The 19,937-nt window shown below is 50.7% G+C and overlaps 1 protein-coding gene and 1 long non-coding RNA gene across 3 annotated transcripts in view; one reads left to right on the plus strand and one right to left on the minus strand.

The window, feature by feature from the left end:
• Window positions 1–19,558, minus strand: part of TSPAN9 (tetraspanin 9) — a 192,594-nt gene extending 173,036 nt beyond the window's left edge. For both annotated transcript variants that reach the window (XM_005664070.4, XM_085024864.1), the window contains exons 1-2: window positions 19,484–19,558; window positions 12,074–12,140 (exon numbers count right to left, since the gene is read on the minus strand). The gene's annotated coding sequence lies outside the window, so the exon portion shown is untranslated. The remainder of the gene's footprint in view (window positions 1–12,073; window positions 12,141–19,483) is intronic.
• LOC146403448 (uncharacterized) lies at window positions 9,265–18,332 on the plus strand. Its single transcript, XR_014803948.1, has 3 exons — window positions 9,265–12,335; window positions 16,732–16,807; window positions 17,009–18,332. It is a non-coding gene; the product is annotated as an uncharacterized LOC146403448 (long non-coding RNA).
• Window positions 19,559–19,937: the final 379 nt, after the last annotated feature.

The following is a 19,937-nucleotide window of genomic DNA, read 5'->3' on the forward strand; positions in this document are numbered from 1 at the left end:
AGAAGACGCAAAACCACTGCTTCAGACACTGACAAGAGGCAGCTCTGGGCTGTGATCCCTGAGAGAAGAGAAACAAAAGAGTGAGCCCCACGGCAGCCCCACTTATGGCCTGGGGCAGCTTCCACACTGCAGCTCAGGACAAGGAATCTGCACGGAGGTCCCACCAAGTGGAAGAGACAGAAACTGGAGCTCATGGAGATAGAAGGTTTAGGGCAGAACATTGGCGAGGCGGGGACCCGAGAAGAGTCCCCTGGAATCTCAGGCTGACCCCGACATGTGTGGGGTAAGGCACCACAAGCCTGGGAATAGGAACACCAGAGAGCAATGGGCCAGCCAATCTGTGGAGGTCACTCAGGGCCACATTCCCACCAGCAAGGACAGAAGAGCCCCTGACCCACAGGGGACTGGGTAAGATCCTCCAAGGGTGGTGCCTCAGTAATGAAGCTAAATTAGCCCTAGACTGAAGGCTGGATCCACCCTAACAAAGCTTACAAGCAAGCCTTAAACACAGTCAACAGATCCCAAGCAGTGTAAATGCATTCCAGGATAAAGTCCAATACTCTCTGAGGAAACAGAACACAATCCGGCAACATTCAATTCACAATGTCTGGCATCCAATCAAAAATTAGCAAGCATTCGAAGAAGCAGAAAAAATATGATCTATAACCAGGAGGAAACGCAGTCAAAAGTACAGACCTGAAAATGGCAGAGATGACCAAATCTGTAGACAAGGATGAAAAGACAGCTATTGTAAGTCTGTTCCATAAGCACAAGAACATAGAGGAAACATAAACATGATGAGAGGAGAAATGAAAGATTTAAAAAAGACTCAGGGGTTCCCCTCATGGCTCAGGAGAAATGAACCTGACTAGTATCTGTGAAGATGCAGGCTCGATCCCTGGCCTCGCTCAGTGCGTTAAGAATGCAGCATTGCCATGAGCTGTGATGTAGGTTGCAGATGCAGCTCAGATCACGAGTTGCTTCGGCTATGGTATAGGTTGGCAGTTGTAGTTCTGATTCAACAGCCCCTAGCCTGGGAGCCTCCATATGCCATGAGTGCAGCCCTAAAAAGACAAAAAAAAAAAAAAAAAAAAAGAAAAAGAAAAAAGAAAGAAATGAAAATAAAAATAAAAAAGACTCAAATGAAACATCTAGAAGATGAAAGAAAATACAATACCTGAAATGAAAAACACACTGGATGGAACTAACTAACATCAGATTAGACACTGCAGGAAAAAAAACCATTATACTTGAAGACATAAACTAGAAGACATAAGACTAGAAACTTCAAAATGAAGCACAGAACAAAAAAAAATTAATGGAGCATCAGGAATCTACAGGTCTAATATGCCTGTAATTGAAGTTCTAGAAAGAGAGGAGAGAGAAGAGAAACAGAAAAATACATAAAGAAATGATGGCTGACCAAGTTTTCAAATCTGCTAAAACAATGCAGGATGGGAGGGGCGTTCCAAGCGAGGCAGACCACACCCAGGACTATGGAAAGGAGAACCTGTATGGAGGGAGTTACAAACAAAGGGGACCAAGTGGCCCCAAAGTGGGGAGCAGGGAAGCTGGACAAAGCTCCAGTTCACAGCAGGCTCTGGATGCCGACTAGACCTCATCTTGTAGGAGTTCCCTTCATGGCTCAGTGGTTAACGAACCCTACTAGGATCCATGAGGATTCGGGGGTTCGATCCCCAGCCTCGCTCAGTAGGTTAAGGATCTGGCGTTGCCATGAGCTGTGGTGTAGGTCGCAGTCATGGCTCGGATCCTGAGTTGCTGTGGCTGTGGCCTAGGCCTTTGGCTACAGCTCTGATTCAACCCCTAGTCTGGGAACCTCCATAAGCCGCGGGTATGGCCCTAAAAAGCAAAAAATAAGTAAAATAAATAGACCTCATCTTGTAGACCAACAGGTGACCACCTCATCCTGGACCCAATGCAATCAATTTTTTAAACCTAGAGTCAGGCTCTGCAGGAGAGTCCAGAGACAGAACAGAAGTCTGAGGTCCAGCTGTGACATGTGTCCGAAGGAGAATGATCCGGCTAAGATACCCACCCTTGGATCCCATTTGGAACAAAGAACGGAGGCAAGAAAAACATCCTACCCATCTGAGAAGGGTCTTCCTCCCTGAAACTCCTGGAATCTGCTAATTCTTAGCAGAAAGGATAGCAGACACCTCATATTTTTTTCTTTTTAGGGCCACACCCGCACCCCGCACCAGCCTATGCCATAGCAATGCCAGATCCGAGCCACCTCTGCAACAACGCTAGATCCTTAACCCACTGAGGCCAGGGATTGAACCCACATCTTCATGGACCCTAGTTAGGTTCTTAACCCGCTGAGCCACAACAGGAACTCCAACTCCTCACTTTACGTGTGAACAAAACGAGGGCCCAGAGAAGTGCCGTGACTGATCCCAGGTCAGCTAGGCGTCCTGACTCCCCGAGACTACTCTTTCCACCTACCCACTCGCCTGCTCTGATCCCCACGGAACCTACAGCACCGCGACTGCTCCGGATGATGTCATGGGTCTGCACACAGCCACCCCAGCTCCTCCAGGGCAAAGAGAGACACCTGGTGTCACTGGGCTCCTGACCTGCCACAAGGTGGGGGATCAGTACACCCCCTTCACGTGTGCTGAGCAAACAGGTTTCTGGCCTGACTCTGGGGAAGAGAGGGGAAGATGAGGCTCCCTAAGATCCAAGGCCAGAGCTGTCCCCAGCCTGTGTAGGTTTGAGAGGGACAGAGAAACAGAGCAGAGGGATCCAGAGAGAGGGCCTCACTGACCCTGCCAAGTGGGAGTCACCAGACGACCCCTGAGAGGCAGGGTTGGGCTGGTGTGGGGAGGGCCACCTCTCTGGCCTCTAAATCCTGCTCCTTATCAGACTGGCCCTGAGCCAGCCCTGTGCTTGCCACCCCCTCCTCCCGGGAAGAAGAGGAAATTGATTTCAACCTTCCTTCTCTCCCGCTCCCCATATCGGCACCCTCCCTCCCTCAGCCCCAGCCTCACTGTGGGCTCTGGGTTGGGCGGCACCTCTTTACAGGGGTTAAGAATGAGAAAATTCTTGAGCTATTCCTGGAGCCTCGATTTTTATCATCCTTCCATTCTGGTCAATTCTGAGAGGCCAGTGGCCGGGAATGCCAGAGAGATCTGAGCCGGGCCCACCAAACCCAAAATAACCCCACACGTGCCTCTCTCAAGGCCTCAGGGATTTGGCCATTTTGGGTGCATGTTTTCCTACAAAGCTGCCCCCAGGCCCTGCGAGGTCACCTCACACACAGGTGCCAGGAACTCGGAGGCACCCCTGGGTGAGCTGAGGAAGGAGAGGGAGATAAGAGAGGCAGAATCCAGGGTCAGAACCTAAAAAAGTCTGGCTCTACCTTCTCCGCTCAACTGTCTGAAGCTCCTGGGGAAAGCAGCCTCAGTTTTCTCACTGTGAAACTTCCAAGCAGCAGACCGCCTGACCGGGAAAGTCAGCTGAAAGTCTCCCTCTCAGAGCTGCAGATACATTAATAAGAAGCTCCTGGTTTAAGAATCCTGCCTCCTTCCCAGGGACATCTCCGACCCCTGCGATTGTGACGATGGATGGTTTTAAATCAGGTGAGAGTTCTGAATGTCTGGGGAAATGGGCTTTTCTTTTCATACTGCAACTGCAGTGTTTGTTCATTCAAAAAAGATGTGCGTGCCCAGCAGGTGCTGGGCAACGAGAAAACAGGTGAAGCATCAGTGGAGGGGAAAATCCAGGCCTCTGCTCTTCAGCAAGAATAAGGAGACAGAAATTGGGCTGAGTCCTCAGAACTAACCCCACCTGGCAGAGAGCGAACACCCAGAGGCTGCGCAAGTACTAAGTCTGAGACCTCTGGCCGCACAAACGCTGCTTGCTGCTGGAGTCCCTGCCGGGGGGGGGGGGGGGGGGACAGAGGGGAGAGGAGGGAGATTCTAGAAACAGCAGGATCAGTGGAGACTGGTCCCCTACACCACTGGGTTAGATGCGGCAGCATCAAATGCTTTAGTTCCTCACATGAATCAGGAATGTGTTAAAGATACTTATTTAAAACTACCACCATAAAATAGATATTCCTTCTTCGGTTCTTGAAAGCTGCACCATCCCTGCAATAAATGCCTATGAGGACTTTTTGGCAATAAAAATTTATTTTGGGCGAATTAAAAATCTGGCAATTTCTGGTGGGGGTCCAAAGGAGAAAAGCCCCACAGTCTAATGAATCACCTTCCACCTCCTCCTTCCCCCAGAATCGCCCTCCCCAGCCTACCACCCGGCCTCTCCCCAGTCCACAAAGAAAGGGTCCAGTGTCCCCACCTTGCTCACAGGCACGGCACCATCAACTGAGAGCCATCTGGATAAGCAGTGATGAAAGTGGACAATGAAACTGAGGTCACGTCGTTTTTTATTCCAAATTAGGCTGAAGCATGAGGCTTCAGCTGGTCATCAGGCTTCTCCTCTGAGCCCTACACCAAGGGCTCTGGCTGTCTCCACCAGCAATGCCACCCCTTCCTATTCGGCTTTCCCGGGTGGGGGTGGGGGGAGAACAGCAGGGATCAGGGACACCCTTAAGCCGACAAGGGCTGACACTCATATCACAGAGAGCACCAGGACTGAAAGATGCCTCAGACCCTCAGAGTCAAGTGCTCAGCAGTCACTTGCTAATGAAGTGACACTGAGTCATGATCCTGCTGATGCGTGAATCCATCCTCACAGCCACAGAGAAGGAACAGGCAGGAGGCACAGGCAGAGACTCTAGGAATCAGAGATGGGCCTCTCGGGTCTCTGCTGACAGAATTTATCTACAAACGCCTCAGAGCAGCAAACTCTGGGTTGCAGCAGGCTGAGGACCTCCATTTAGTGTTTCCAATTTCTTGGCCAAAAGGAGCGGCTGCTGGTGATGCCAGATTTCTCCAAGGTCTGCAGAGTCAGCTCCGTACATTCTCCTCAACTAAGCACGGGGACACATTAAGCCCTTGAGCTGATCAGATGTCATTAACCCTGCACCAGTACACGCCGCCAGTGCCCCCAACACCCAGGGAAGCGTCAGGACACTGCAGCTGCCTGCTCCCCCCACCCACAGTCCCCACCAAGCACTCTCACCGAGCTGTGTCCCTTCTCTCACAGCACAGCCAAGGAGGAGAAGGAGAACAGCCCAGGGGCTGAGCCGTACGTGGACTGTTTCACAAAGTGAACCCTTCAGCCACAAAACATTTCTTTTCCAAGAGATGCTGAGAGAGAACAGGGAGAAAATAAAACGGCAAGGGGTTTTCAGATGCGAAAGTCCTCCCAGCCTTTGTTCTCGGTTGATGAATGCACACACCACCAAGCAGATGACAGGCGACAGAACACGGGCGTGCGAGGAAAGAGCACTTCATCAAGGCAGCCTGGGGTCTCCAGGGAGAGGGAAGTTTGATGGATGGTTAGCCCCGGGGAGGACTTCTCCACCAGTGGCTCCTCGGCAGCATCCTGGAAACCGGGGTTGGCATTCTTCAACGACCCAGGGCTGGATCTCCCTGTTTCCTCCTGCCTCCCTGCCAGCTGAGACATTTCACAGGAAAGAAGAACTACCACACATGGCAGGTGATAAGAAAACTATACATTAGGGGAAGTCAGAATGTTAAGGGACGAGGGGGTGGGGAGAAAGTCTGGAGCACAGTGGGTGCCCGATTTGCTGGGTGAATGAATGAATGAGTTTCCAGCAGAGGCCTGGGTCTGCAGGGACCGGCTGGCTTTCATAAAGACCAGTCACTCATTGATGCACATTCTTCAGAGACGCCATGAAAATTAGCAGTGGGTTCCAAGCAGCCGAGCTCCCAGCTTCTTCCAGAGGGCTGGCAGGCTTCCGTTCTGCCTCCACGGCCTGAAGTTGCCCATTATGAAGCCCACATTCTAGCTCACTCTCAATTCCTGCAGATAGCTACACGCACTAACACACTCCACCTTGACTCCACCTTGAACAGCTCCTCTAGCCTGGCAGGAAAAGCGAGCATCCTGCCTAACCCATTTCCCTGTGCAACCCATCTGCAGCAGAGGGGGCTGAGATGGGCCGGAGGTGGGCTGTCTTCCAAAAGTCTGTAGCGTCTAGCCCCCAATATTCTATCCCCCCTCTTCTGGGCCCATGGAGGGGCTGCACACCCCTGCTCTCCCACCACTGGACACACTTGCCTTTGATGTGACTTTGCCAGGCCCTTCCATCAAAAGTTGGAGTCTTTTCCTAGCCCTGGAGTTCCAGTGGGCCTGGTGACTTGCTTTGACAAGGAGTAAGTGGATATTACATTGTGAGACCTCAGAATCTACATCTCAAGAGGTCTTAGCGATTGCATTTTCCCTTAAAAAGCTAGCTCCCTTGGGAATGAGAAACCATGCAAGGGAAAGAGGCTCATCCGAGAGCCAACACTAACCCAAGAGTATGCTTTTTAGAGCCATACCCTTGGACCATCCAGGCCCTGCAGAGCCACCAGCTGACTGCCCCCACATTCACAAACTCAGGGACGAGTCCAGCTGAGCCCTGCCCACATGGCCACCCACAGAACTGTGAGCAAAGAAAAGAATGGTTGTTTAGTTTAATCTACTAAACTTGGGGTAGTTTGTTATGCAGCAAAAGATAACTGACACAGAACTCACCCAGCAAGTCCATGCAGCTACTCAGAAGAAGGAGGGTAGAGTTCCCATCATGGCTCAGTGGTTAAAACGAATCCAACTAGGAACGATGAGGTGGCAAGTTCGATCCCTAGCCTCGCTCAGTGGGTTAAGGATCCGGCGTTGCCATGAGCTGTGGTGTAGGTAGCAGACGTGGCTCGGATCCCACGTTGCTGTGGCTCTGGCGTAGGCCGGCAGCTACAGCTCCAATGAGACCCCTTTGTGCACTGATGCGGGAAGATGGCTAAAGAAGTTTCCAGTTGGCACATTATTTTCTATTTGTAGAAACTGATAAGATAATAGGTGGACAGCTCAATGCTAGTTTATCATTAAAATACCTGGAAGGAATATAAACCAAAATATTAATAGTGATTGCCTCTGAAGGGCAGGATTATAGAAGTTGTTTTTTTTGTTTGTTTTTTTTTTTTTTTTTTTTTGCTTTTTAGGGCCATACCCGCAGCATGTGGAGGTTCCCAGGCTAGGGGTCAAATCGGAGCTGTAGCTGCTGGCCTACATAGGATCCAAGCCGAATCTGCGACCTACAGCACAGCTCATGGCAACACTGGATGCTTAATTCCACAGAGCCAAGCCAGGGATCAAACCTGTGTCCTCATGGATGCTAGTCAGATTCATTAACTGCTGAGCCACAATGGGAACTCCGATTTTCCTTTTCTACTTCTATAATGCTTGAAGGTTATAAGGAGGGTGCATTTGAGTTCCCCTGTGGCCCAGCAGGTTAAGGATACAGCATTGTAACTGCAGCGGCTTGGGTCACTGCTGTGGTGAGAGTTCCATCCCTGGCCTGGGAACTTCCATATGTACCCGGTGCAGCCAAAAGTAAAAAGGCGTTTGTATTAATTTTTCACCTTGGATTCTGCCACAAGCTCATTTTTCCTAAAAATCCACCTTTATGCTGTCATTTCTCTGTTTTGGGACCAACACTGGCTCCCCACTGCTGGTCTCTAAGGTCAGTATCCTCTGGGTGGCACTGCTGGTGCCCCATAGTGAAGAGCCCCCCCACCTCCTCCTGCAGCTTGCTCCTCCTCCTGCAGCTTGCTCCTCCTCCTTCCAGTCACTGGGCTACACCCATGCCCCAGCTTGCATCCTCTGCATCTCCATTTCCTCTGCATCTCCATCTCCCCTGCATCTCCATCTCCCCTGGGCTCCTCTGCAGGTCCTCAGAGAACGTTCCACCCAGCCCTGCCCTTGGCGGGCCGGTGTCCTGTATTATTCTCCCTGCACTGTGGGGACAGCCTGCCTCTCAAAGGAGTGGTTCACAGACACAGCCAGGTGGCCACCACCATCTCCGGCTGCTCCATCTACAGCAGGAGAGGGACAGAGCAGCAAGGTAGCTCCACACCGCCCCCATCTCTGCAGCCCACAGCCTGGACGGTGGGTGGTGACCTTGGACTGGCGCTTCCTCCCCACCAGGCCCATGTCAGTGGCAAGCAAGTGGGAGCTGCTAATTCAGAGCGACATGGGGCCTCGGGGTGCCCTGAGAGCTTCCCTCCCCATCCTCCAGGTGTCCCACGCTGCATCCAGATCTGAACTCTGGCTTCAAACCTAACTGCCTTCCTGGGGGACCCAATGGCTCTTCCTTACTCAGGACTCTGCAATCTGTGTGTCCAGTTTTTAAACAAAGCTGTTTAGCATCTCCCAGGATTAGACAAATGGAAAATTGCAAGCCCAGACCTCTACCTCGCTTTCTCTAAAACAAAACGCGTCATTCTACAGGTTCACATATCCCCATTCCAACCCAGCTCATCGCCCTGCTGCTCTGAGCACTTCTACAGGGCTGGGCCCCAGTGGGGGCTGACGACTTGCTGGGGCAGGATCTGCTCTCTCTGTCCCCGTCCCCCACGTATCCCTGCTGGAGAGCGTTGGGCCCCTAAGCCTCTGCCTCCGCACGGGAAGGGGCAGGCGGCCAGGGACTGTGTTTGAGTTCTACACCCCCTGAAGGAGGAAGCATTCACGGCACCGGTATACGTTGAAAGGGCTCAGGCGGGCCTCTCATCTGAGTCCCAGAACAATGCAGGAGAACTCCGTCCCACACAACGCACATGAGCAAACACGCCAGGACAAGCACACACATACTCACACACATGCGCTAGTGGGCGGCCACACCCTGTTCCAGCCTTGCCCTGAGCATCACCCCCTCACCTGTCCACTGTTTTCAGGGGCCCGTTCCCGGCCCCCACCCCAGGCCCTCTCCCCGACTGAGCCTGACACCCTTTCCCCGGGGGTGGAAGGAGCACAGGATGTGCTGGAATGTACACACAGGTTCGGCCGCTGCCCGCCAGGACTCTAGAAGGCTGGTCCACACAGAGTTTTACAGCAATTTGTTCACTCTAATTTTCTTTATCACCTGAAGAAGGGCAATTTTTCAAATCTGCACAGAAGTGGCTGTGAGGGTTAGTAGCAGCTCCGAGCTGCCAAGGCCAAGGTCAAAAACACACCAACATCCTATATAGGAAATTACCGGAACTTCGGCCTTCCTGGAGTGATAGCCAAGCCCCCCTCAACAAGTGGGGGGGGTCCAGGAGATCTGCTGAGCTGCCTGACTCTTCATACCCCTGGAAAGTTCTCCAGCCCCATCCTTGCCTCTTCCCATCACAAGGTCAGATTTCTTTTTCTTCCTTTTTTCTTTTCTTTTTTTTTTTTTTAGGGCTACAGGTGTGGCATATGGAAGTTCCCAGGCTAGGGGCCGAACTGGAGTTATAGCTACCAGTCTACACCAGATCCGAGCCTCGTCTGCGACCTATACCACAGCTCACGGCAATGCCAGATCCTTAACCCACTGAGTGAGGCCAGGGATCGAACCTGCATCCTCATGGATGCTAGTCAGATTCATTTCCACTAAGCCACGACGGGAACTCCCAGATGTTTTAATAAATGCTGACTTTGGCTGTAGAAATGGTCACGAGACTCTGAGAAAGTAAGCAAGTATTCAAAGTGCAATTAATTTCCAGGCAGTGTGTCGGGGGGGAGGCAGAGGGGGAAGGGGTGTGGTAAAGTCAAAAGCACAGATAGTATGAAACAACAGATAATCAAAAATCATCTACACGTGGCTGCCGAGCCCACATAGGCACTCCTCCTGGCCACAAGTTCTCAGGAGCCCAGCAGTTCAGGCCGAGTGTGGGCTGTGCTTCTGGTGTGAGAGGAGGACCACCCTCCACTAGGCAGGGGCTCTAACTGAGGTTGAAATTGTTAACTTGTTGGGCTGGAGTCCAGTGAGGGAGCCTCTCAGTCCTAAATGCATGGGCCGGGGCCGAGGCCGGGGGCAGATCAAAGGAAAGTCGGGCAGCAAGCCCCCCACCAACCAGTCAGGCGACCATCTCTGTGAACAGCCTTCGCCCCCAGGCTGGCTTCCATCAGGACTCAGAGCTCTTGTTTCCTCATTAACTTCATTCCTTTCTCCTCCATCTACCTGAGGCAGAGCCAGAGTGACCACTGCGGAGCGGAAGGGGGGTTTGGGAGGCCCCGGACTGGAAGCCGAAACCCAGGCAGGCCCTCATCCAGCCAGAAACCACCTTCACCAGAACGAGAAGGCACCTGGGCAAATGGAGGAGAGGGAAGCAGCCTAAAAAAAGCAACCAGTTCACCAAAGGTCACCTAGCCAGGCAGAGGTGGGATGAGGACCTCCACCCACGTCATCATTCCAGAGGCCAACCCGCATGACAAGCAATGTCCAACCAAGACTTCGAAGCCCAAAGCCTTGAGCAAGGACAAGCGTCCTGTCTGTCAAGTCTCCTCACTCTGCCTTCAATCCAGATTCACAGGAGGAGGACAGTCGTCTGTCTAGAAAGGACTGGTGATATCAGAGGCCATCCGTCTCCCCAAGGCCATGCAGTGCAGCCTCCTGGGAGCTCCCCAGCACCTTCTGCTTGGCAGGTCCCCCCAGGGCAGGCCCCATGGAATCTCTGTGACAGGGCAGAACGTGCCATGAGCAGCCAGGGCATGCTGCGTGCGAGAACCCTCGCCCACTTGTCCTCAAGTCCTTCCATCCCTGCCACCTGATTTCTAGCAGACTGGTTTCCCTCGGCGTGGCCTCCTACTTGGCTGCATGGCCAGTCCTCCAGTAGGCAGTGCCCCAAATCCCAAGGTGTCGAGACTGAAAGCAGACACCCTCCCCAGGCCCCGGTGGGAGGGGGGAAGACTTAAAATGGGAGCCCCACATCCTGGCTGCAGCAGGCTCAAGGAGGGACATGGAGCAGGTTCCCAGGCCAGATGGCAATGGCCGCAGGTCTGGTGGGAAGGGCAGGTACGGCAGGAGTCAGACCGCCTGAACTTGAGCTGCTGCTCCCCTGGCACTAAAGCTGTGTCCTTAGGCAAGTCTTTGTCTCCACCTTAGCTGCTGCCACTGTGAAACAGGGCGAAATGACAGCTACCTCACAGGACTCTCATGAAAGTTAAGTGAGATTTAAATTAAGATTTAATACGAATTTAATTAAATTAGTTGTGGACATATGTTAAGAGTCTGAAACTGTGGACAATGATGACAATGACAGATATGAATACTGGCACCCTGAGTATAATGTGCAAAGCACAAAAGGCCAATAAGAGGCCCAAGGCCATGCCTGGAACTCCCAATCATCTCTGCTGGGACTCAGAGAGATGGGAGCCTTTTGGCAAGAAAAGCTACCACCAGCCAGCGGCACCATCCTTCTTACCACACCACCCCCAGCACCACACAGCTGGGTTCTTGGAAGTTAAGAGATTTACAAATTACCCAGCAGGAATAAGCCACAGGATAAAACACATCAATTAAAATATAAAAAGACCCAGGTCTATAAGCAGCACCCCAGAATTTGAATCAGCATCCTCCACACTGGTAGCTCCAGCCCAGCACCAGCCCCACAGGGGCCTTAAGCACAGGTTCTGGGAACAAAGAAGCTGCCAGCAAGACCCGGGAATCTGCAGGAGCAGAGATGAGGGTTCTGGCAGAGGGTGCCCACCCAGAGGGCCAGGGGCTTTCCTGTGGCAGCCAATACAGAGGAACAGACACAGGTGGGATTGGCCCGATTCCCACAGATTCTTTCCTGGCTGGCTGTGGGGCGGTCCTCCACCCTGGCTCCCAAGCCTGCTGGGAGGAGACGGGAAGCAGGAAGTTACAGGCCTCTCCTGCCTCCCTAGGCTTCCTCCCTACAATCAGGGAGGTCAAGAAAGAAATTAAGAATACTGCTGGCCACCATTCAGAAACAGAGGGAAGCGGGGGAGGCTCTCCTGACCCCCAAAGCCCAATTTAAGGAGCTTATCAATTCAAAGTCAAGAGCTAGGACAGAGCGACATCTAGAAAGTGTCAACATCCCATTCTACCTCCCTCCCCAACCCACAGTTAAAGGGCAAGAGAAACTGGCTTTAGATAGTTTATAACACACAAAGTCTTATAGAGGTCCCATCACACAACGGACCCAAGACTGACACTGACCTGTTTTCCTTGAATTTCCAGTGAACACCTTGGCTGCTGGCAGATCAGAGAAGATCCCAAGATATTCCTGCAGGAAAATAAAACGTTAGGTCATCATTTCACTGGGAAGCCACTCCAGAGTGAATTCTCTCCAACAATGGTCACTCTTCGGGCAGCAGTCTCCCATCAAGAATCCATTCATTCGGAGTTCCCATCGTGGTACAGCAGAAACGAATCTGACTAGGAACCATGAGGTTGCGGGTTCGATCCCTGGCCTCACTCAGTGGGTTAAGGATCTGGCGTTGCTGCGAGCTGTGGTGTAGGTCGCAGATGCGGTTCAGATCTGGCATTTCTGTGGCTCTTGCATAGGCAGGCAGCTATAGCTCTGATTATCTGATTAGACCCCTAGCCTGGGAACCTCCACATGCCACAGGTGTGGCCCTAAAAAGCAAAAAAAAAAAAAAAAAAAAAAAAGAATCCATTCATTCAACAGATGGAGAAGGCCAGAAAGGGCAAACAGGTTCTGGCTGCTATGCCAGTTTCACTCAGCTGGCAGTGGGTGCTAAAGCATTATGAGAGAGCCCAAGCCATGATCGATTAGTGATGTCTGTGATGGGCAGTTCTGTGACAAGTATTTGCCATTCCCAGTGTAAACATCTGGCATCCAAAGATTTAACATGTGTATTTGACCACTCTCAAGTGAGACAAAGTTTCAACATATGTAAAAGTGTGTAACTTTACTGAGACATGAGTTTGATTCACACACCCTTCGAGGCTGAGGCAAAGGAATAGGCTACTGTGTTGTTTCCATCTCTGCCACATCCAAGTTACTCTTGAGGAGCAATAAAAACTTGGTGGAAAATGGCCATCAAGTGAGAGATAAAATTGTAGCAGAAGTTAAAAGGGTAGTTAATTTGGTGTGTGAAGATATATACAGAAAACATTTGGCTCTATGTGGAAACATGACTCCAGAGAAAGCCAGGCCCATGCACAAATACTGCTGCAGATGCAAACTTGGGATTCTAGAACGTGCAAGACTCAGTTATTTCCAGGGCGGGGGTGTGTGTGGCAAAATGGATACTTTTTATTGAGATAGAAGTAACATATAACATCATGTATAACATATAACATCATGTTAGTTTCAACACAATGATTCGATATGTCTACATACTGAAAATACTGCAAAATGACCACCACAGTAAGTTTAGTTAACATCCTCCACCACGCACAGCTACGAAATTTCCTTCTTGTGATTAGAACTTTTAAGCCGTACTCTCAGCAACTTTCAAGTTTACAATACAGTGCTATGGTTAACTCCCATCCCCAGGCTGGACATCACAGTCCCATGACATTTCTTGAGAATGTCTTGGTCCATACTGAGCCTACTCTGTCTCTCTCAGCAGTGAGCACTGGGCCAAGAACACAGAGGCAGACAGACTCCATGCCCTGAGGGGCTTCCAGTCTGGCTAGACAAACGATGATGGTCTCTAGAAAGAGCAAATGGCTCTGCATCTTCATGGTCACCCAGCCCGGAATGTGCTACAAGCCCGGTTCACCATTTCTTCACCACACCCATTCAGTCAATCCACTGATGGTCTCAATATGCCTTCAAAACATCTCAGGTTCATTCCTCACAGCTGCCCAGCTGTTCTTCCCACCATGATCTGCAGCAACCCCTACTCAAAAACCTACAAACTTCCCAGCCCCCACCCCCCCAAGGTTGATCGCAGTCTCCCCAGCACCAGCAGTCAGCATACTTAACTTCTCTTCAATGAAAGAATGGTTGGATGGATGGTTGGATAGATGGATGGCTGAAATTCCTTGGCTGGGCATTTGAAGCCACCCACGATATGGTCACTGTCTACCTGTCCAGGCTTTTCTCTCTCCAGCTCCTCCCACACAAGCCACTCATTGGCCTGACTGAGTGATTCACACACCCCAACACTTTCTCAGGGCCTTTCCTCAGGCTGAGCTTTTCTCCCTTCAGGCGAAAGACAAGCTACCCTTCAAAGTTCTCATCAAACACCACCCGCTGCAAGAGGTGTTCCTCTAGAATTGGGGTGATTTATCCCCCTGTTTGAATACAAAGTCTAGTCTCACAGGCCACTCACTTTATATTTTGAATTGTCATTTTTGAAGCCCTTTCTTAACCTTTTACTGCATTATATGCCCTGTTTTCATTTTTGTATCAGAACTTAGCACAGACTCTTGTAGTAAGACATACACAACTAAAGGATCATGCCAGGCAGTACATAAAAGCCAGGAGAGATGAAAACATAAAATGCCATAGGACTCCAAGGAAAAAGAGGTTCTTTTGGGATGGGTAGCCAGGGAAGTCTCCATGAAGGAATTCAGACATGAGAAGGATCTTGAAGATCTTCTTAAATAGGGGAAAGAGGTGCAACCACTATGGAAAATAGTAGGGATATTCCTCAAAAAACTAAAAATAGAATTACCATTTGATCCAGCAACCACACTCCTGGGTATCTATCCAGAGAAAACCATGACTCGAAAAGATACAGGTACCCCAACATTCACTGCAGCACTACATACAATAGCCAAGACATAGAAGTAACCTAGATGTTCATCAAAAGAGGAGTGGATAAAGAAGATGTGGTACATATTACACAATAGAATATTACTCAGCCATAAAAAGAAAAGAAATAATGCCATTTGCAGCAACATGGAAGGACCTAGAAATTATCATGCTAAGTGAAGTTAGACAGATAGTGAGACACAATGTCATATGCTATCACTTATATGTAGAATCTAAAAAAAGGATACAGGCATTCCTGTTGTGGCACAGTGGAAATGAATCCGACTAGGAACCATGAGGTTGCGGGTTCGATCCCTGGCCTCACTCAGTGGGTTAAGGATCTGGCGTTGTTGTGAGCTGTGGTGTAGGTCACAGACATGGCTTGGATCCTGCGTTACTGTGGCTATGGTGTAGGCCAGCAGCTACAGCTCCAATTCAACCCCTAGCCTGGGAACTTCCATATGCCATGGGTGCAGCCCCCCTCCAAAAAAAGACAAAAAGGGATACAATAAACTTCTTTGCAGAATAGAAACTGACTCACAGATTTTGAAAAACTTATGGGTACCCAAGAAGACAGGTTGGTGGGGGAGGGATGGGCTGGGGGTTTGGTATGGAAATGTAAAATTGGGTTGTGGAGTTCCCGTCGTGGCGCAGTGGTTAACGAATCCGACTAGGAACCATGAGGTTGCGGGTTCGGTCCCTGCCCTTGCTCAGTGGGTTAACGATCCAGCATTGCCGTGAGCTGTGGTGTAGGTTGCCGACGCGGCTCGGATCCCGCGTTGCTGTGGCTCTGGCGTAGGCCAGTGGCTACAGCTCCGATTCGACCCCTAGCCTGGGAACCTCCATATGCCGCGGGAGCGGCCCAAAGAAATAGCAAAAAGACAATACATAAATAAATAAATAAAATTGGGTTGTGATGATGGTTGTACAACCATAAATACAATAAAATTCACTGAGTTTAAAAAAGAGGGGAAAGAGGGAATAAGGAGTAGCATTCCAGGAAGGTAGAACAGTATGAACTAAGGAACAAAGAAGGACTGAGCAAAGCACGCTTGGGAGATGACCCTGGCTGGAACAGAGGGTTCCTGGGAGAAGAAGAGTGGGAGATAAGGCTAGACGGGCAGGCCGGGGATAGGTAGGAAGGATGTAGAGTGCCTGACTAAGGCAGCCGGATTAGATCCATCCCCTTTTAGTCCCTGGAATGACCACCACAGCAGGCCTGGGCCTTAATGGCAGAAGAGGTCCTGTCCTCTCTTGTTCCGAGCATATTAGTGTAGCCTCCTCAGCTAGGTTATAAATAACAACACCGTTTACTGCACACCTGCTGTGTATGAGGCCCTAAGCTACATGCTTCACATGCGTTCTCTCACTGCTCCTTCCAACAGCCCTGAGAGCTTGGTATTGTTATCCTCCTCTTGCAAGCAGGAAGCTAAAGCCAAAAGCAGTGAAGGCACTTGCCCAAGACCTCCCCTGCTCAGTCATTTACTGAACAATACAGCCCAGGCTGGAGTTATATTCACAAGGATGGGGACCGGCACTCTGGCCAGCTACCCAGACTCTGCTTATTTATTTCTCAAGGGCAATATTTATTAAGCACATAGTAGAAGCTTAATAAAACACACTCAGTAGAATGAAGGTTATCAGGAGTCAGGGGGAGAAGGAAATGAGTTTTTAATGAGTGTACAGTTGAGTTTTGCAGATGAAAAAGGTTTGCAGACCTGCTGCAGAACGATGTGAACATCTTAATGCAACTGAACTGGACTTTTTTTTTTGCTTTTTTTTTTTTTTTTGCTTTTTTTAGGGCCAAACACATGGCATATGAAGTTCCCAGACTAGGGGTCAAATTGGAGCTACAGCTGCCAGCCTACACCACAGCCACAGCCACAGCCACACAGGATCTGAGCCGCATCTGCAACCTACACCACAGCTCATGGCAACACCAGATCCCGAAACCACTGAGAGAGGCCAGGGATTGACCCCGAATCCTCATGGATACTAGTCAGATTCGTTTCTGCTGTGCTACAACAGGAAATCCCTGAACTGGACATTTAAAAATGGTTACGGAGTTCCCCTCGTGGCTCAGCGGTAATGAACCTGACTAGGCATCCATAAGGATGCAGGCTTAATCCCTGGCCTCGCTTAGTGGGTTAAGGATCCGGTGTTGCCATGAGCTGCTATATAGGTTGCAGACACAGCCCGGATCTGGAGTTGCTGTGGCTGTGGTGTAGGCTGGCAGCTGCAGCTCCAATTCAACCCCTAGCCGGGGAACTTCCATATGCCGCAGGTACAGCCTTAAAAAATAAAGTTTTTTTGAGTTCCCATTCTGGCACAGTGGTTAACGAATCCGACTAGGAACCATGAGGTTGTGGGTTCGATCCCTGGCCTTGCTCAGTGGGTTAAAGATCCAGCATTGCTGTGAGCTGTGGTATAAGTTGCAGATGTGGCTCATATCCCTCGTTGCTGTGGCTCTGGCGTAGGCCGGTGGCTACAGCTCTGATTCGACCCCTAGCCTGGGAACCTCCATATGCTGTGGGAGCGGCCCAAGAAATGGCAAAAAAAAAATAAACAAATAAAATAAAATATTTTTTAAAAGATAAAATTGGTTATAATAATTTTCATTGTGTGTTTTTTACCACAATTAAAAATAAAAAATAAACACAGCACACCTACTGACTGACTGATTGGCTGCTGCTAACATCTTACACTGTAAGTTTTCTGATACTGGAAGAAACCCTACAAATATTTTAACGCAGGAATCCTCCAAAACAGAGAGCTGGAGGGAGGAGGTAACTTGCCCAGGGTTGCACAATTAGGTGATGTTAGGGCTAAGATGGGAGCCCAGGTCTCCTAGGCTCAACAGTTAAGAATGACAGAGGCAGCTGGGCATAGGAGAAAACACAGTGTAGAAGGTCAGAAGCCACGAGTTCAAGTTCTGCTTCTTCCACTTATGAGTTCTGTGACTTCAAAGAAGTCATTTATTCTCCCTGAGCATCATTTTCCTAACCTACAAAAAGGCAATTAAAAATAGCATATGCTTGGAGTTTCCTCGTGGCACAACTGGTTAAGGATCCGGCATTGTCACTGCTGTGACACAGGTTCGGTCCCTCGCCTGGGAAATTCCAGGCATGGCGATAGCCCATGCTTTACAACATTATGTGTGAACCAAATAAAATTATATATAGCTAACGTGCAGAGAAAGAGCTTGGTCAACTACAAATTACTTTTTTTAAATTTTTTATTATAGTTGATGTACAATGTTCTGTCAATTTCTGCTGTACAGCAAAGTGACCCAGTCAGACACAAATGCACACTCTTCTTCTCACATACAAACTATTTTATATTCTTTTAAGAATATGAAAGATTTTTGTAATTAAAGTAGCTGAAGAAAAAAAAAACTATTTTATAAACACTAGTTAATGTCATTAATATATTAACTATCTGCTCATAGCTTAAAGATTAAAATCTGATTAAATCAGAGAAAAAAAACTCCATTCTGGTCCACTCTCCTGTTTCAGGCCTTGCACACAGCAGGTCTTCAATGACTGAGTGTAGAACTGAATTACCCTTCAAGTTTTATCCACCCCAACCCTCTTCCCTCCTTCACCCCCAAGCCACAGCTCAGCTTCATCAGCCCTGCCAGAACCAGGCGGAGGATAGGAAGCTGGTGTGAAAGTCTGCCTCACTGGCTGCATTCCTTAGCTAAATATAAATGATTTGTCCAGTCCATTGTTTGAAATTATCCATAATACTTCTCCTCCCCTTTCCATTACTTATGACAAGCTGACTGCACATCTTTATAGCAAAACATACATATAAAATATTCTGTATGGCTATTTTTAGTAAAGACAAGGAAGCTGGCTGGTACATAGAGATCAGAGCATGAGTCCTCAGTTTTCTCCACTAGTCCAAGAAAGCTTCCTGGAGGAGGAAATACCTGAATTACTCCAGGGAAGGGGACAGCTGCCAATCAGAAGGGCACCCTCATATAATGAGTTTGAGTCTCTGACCCAAAGAATGGTCAACTGCTGCCATCTTATCCCCGCTTGGGGATGGGTAGGAAAGGCCTACCCGGCCCAGGAATCCCATACCACCCCAATGCTTCAACTTTCCGCAGATGCTACAGGCATTTGGAAAAGAGGCAAAGAGACCAGTTTCTTTTTTAAAAGAGAACAGATCCAGCACTCCAGTTCTGAAATACACAAGTAGAAATACTGCTCTCCTAAGAAGCCAGTTTCTAGTTTGGACATTTTTTTTTTTCCTTTAAACCACAAGAAAGTTTTTTAAAGTCCCAAACTTGGATGCACAGATGGACTACATCTCGGACCTTGGGGCGTGCCAAAGCCCTGTCACTCTGAGCGCCGATCTGCCAGTGGTGGCCCAAGGAGTGGTCGGGGTGCCCGGTGGCCTGCAGGCGGTATCCCAGCTCTGCCTGAGCCCCGGCCCTCCCTGGGGGTGCTGTATGGACCTCCCCAATCCGCTCCACTGGGTCACAAAGTCAGAAACCCTTGACAGCTTCGGGGCTCTCCTTTTCCGCTGCATCCTACAGAACCCCCATCCCTTCGCCTGGGATTCCGCCGTCCACTCCCGCAAAGGAGGTCTTCCTCACAGCCTCTCCCTTTGCAGACACCCGCCTTCACCCCGTTACCCGGCCCCGCGCGCATAGTCCCCTTCTGGGCGACTTCCCGCCCCCCCAGAGGGCGCCGACCGCATCCCTCCCTCAGCTCGTCACCGCCGCCCCAGACACCCCTCCCCGGGGCGCCCCGGGCCGCTCCCCCTGCGGGGACCGGGTAGGGGGCTTGCCGGCCGGCCCCCAGTCGGCCCGGGCGCGGTGAGCCCGCACCCTCCCGAGCCCCCGACCCGCGGCTCGCGCCCCGCCCGCCCCGGGCTGCACTCACCGCGCTCCCAGGAATGTGGGGTCGGGATCGCTCGCGCTCGCGCGCCGCCACCGCCAGACCTCCGCCAGCGGAAACAGGAGGCGGGGCCTGCCCTGGACTGCGAGGCCACGGGGCGGGGTGAGGGCGGGGCGGGACGATGGGCGGGGCCTATCCCGGATTGGCAATGTAGGGGCGTGGCGAGGTCGAAGGCGGGGCGGGGATTGGGGCGGGACGGGCCCTCGGGGGAGGGGCCATCCCGGGAACTGAGAGGCTGAGGGGGCCCGAGCCCCCGCGAGAAGAGTGGGGGAGGGGAACTAAAGCCTGGCTCTGGGAAGGGCACTGCGGGCGGGGCAGCGGGTGGAAAAGGGGTGTGCAAGGCGGAGGGCAGGGACTGCGGTCCGGAGCTTCCAGTACCCCCTGACCGGATCCAGAGCGCTGGAGCTGGAGGGACCCAGGGGCAGGCAAAGACCTTGCT

Source organism: Sus scrofa, chromosome 5, assembly GCF_054392235.1.
Source record: "Sus scrofa isolate SSC_HxYL_T2T_F1_AM1 chromosome 5, Sscrofa_HxYL_maternal_Yorkshire_Landrace_v2.0, whole genome shotgun sequence".
In the NCBI taxonomy this organism is placed as follows: Eukaryota; Metazoa; Chordata; class Mammalia; order Artiodactyla; family Suidae; genus Sus; species Sus scrofa.